This window comes from Sinocyclocheilus rhinocerous, unplaced genomic scaffold (genome assembly GCF_001515625.1).
Source record: "Sinocyclocheilus rhinocerous isolate Xijiao unplaced genomic scaffold, SAMN03320098_v1.1 scaffold220, whole genome shotgun sequence".
In the NCBI taxonomy this organism is placed as follows: domain Eukaryota; kingdom Metazoa; phylum Chordata; class Actinopteri; order Cypriniformes; family Cyprinidae; genus Sinocyclocheilus; species Sinocyclocheilus rhinocerous.
This window is the reverse complement of record NW_015666573.1, coordinates 309,352-310,791: the sequence shown is the minus strand read 5'-3', so window position 1 is coordinate 310,791 and position 1,440 is coordinate 309,352. Positions and strand designations below refer to the sequence as shown.

General features: G+C 35.1%; 1 protein-coding gene across 1 annotated transcript in view; it reads left to right on the top strand.

Moving 5' to 3' along the window:
- The first annotated feature begins 843 nt into the window (after positions 1 to 843).
- LOC107732836 (solute carrier family 25 member 39-like) overlaps positions 844 to 1,440 on the top strand; it is a 14,619-nt gene continuing 14,022 nt past the window's right edge. Inside the window, exon 1 of the mRNA XM_016544258.1 lies at positions 844 to 949. The gene's annotated coding sequence lies outside the window, so the exon portion shown is untranslated. The remainder of the gene's footprint in view (positions 950 to 1,440) is intronic.

Below are 1,440 nucleotides of genomic sequence, written 5' to 3'. Positions count from 1 at the left end.
CTAAAGAGGAGAAACAATAATGTACAGTATGTGGAAAATAATGTGTTTTTTTAACTTTAAACCGCATAAACACATTTCATTACACCAAATACACAAAATAATGTTCTTTTTAGCAACATCATATGACCCCTTTAAGAAATATTTTACATGTATATGTATATATTCATCTTTATATATGATTTATATTATATATAAAATATATATATAACTCATCTATGTTCATAGTTTTATTAAGAAACTTATGTAAATCTTATGTAAGTTCTTTTTTTAGAAGTATATATATATATCATATAGCCTATCATGGCTCTATGGTATGCTGTCTGTTTTCAATTGATAGCAGACATCCTGAAATATAAATAGGTGCGTTAAATTTACGTCTAACCACTTCTATTATATAGTTCTCACTGCCTAGAGGGCAACTTAAGTAAAACGTGACACGACTTACGCCATTTTTCTCGCTTCATGACAAAAACAACCCTAAACCGTTAGTGTATTTGGCAGCAGATCGGCCGCCAGGGGCGCAGAGTGGGTTTCATGTACACCCGCTGTATGGAAAGCCCTTGTAACATTTAATCTATAAGCCGTACTAGTATCTATTTTCATGGTACTAGTAACGAATAAGTGCTAGTAACTTTACAAAATACATTTGTACCTAAAGAATAAACACTAGTACCTAAAGAATAAGCACTAGTAGCTAAAGAATAAGCACTAGTACCTAATGAATAAGTACTAGTACTTAATGGAAAAGATACTAGTATCTAAAAAATAGATACTAGTACCATGAAAATATATACTAGTACGGCTTATAGATTAAATGTTAAAACGGCTTGCCATACCCGCTGCGCTGCTGTGCGCATTGAGACGCTCCGACAGCACGGCGGTGGAGAGTCTCACTTCAGAATGACACGAACCGAACCGATGCACGAAAACCCTCCGGTTTAGACGAAAGGTGAGTTATCTGCCCTATTACTCCTTAATTACCCCACCCTTTCTGCACCATTAGCCTCAAAAGCACCGAATTGATATCACTGCTCTGTATACAATGTGCCATCTTGCGCCATTGCGGTTAAAAATGCGATCAGCGTACAGCTAATGAAACTAGACCGATGGAAGAGAGTCGTTACCACACAGATAATCGAGGGTTATCTAATATCACCATCATGTTGTACAATCGTTTCATTTTATTTGTAACCATTAGTAGTAACCAGTTAGATTCTGTTTTTCTGGACAGGCAAAATTGTAGCTAAGTTACCCATGATTTGATCAAGTTCTTTCTTTTGAGTTAACAGCACGTTTTGTTCTTTGTTTTTGAATTTTGGCTGACGTTTTCTTGGCTTAAAGATAGCAGTCATACCATTTTCAGCCATATTATTATTTGATCTAAAATGCCTGAAATGTTATACAGTAAAATATTCTGGTGTTAATTAGAAGATAAGGGGG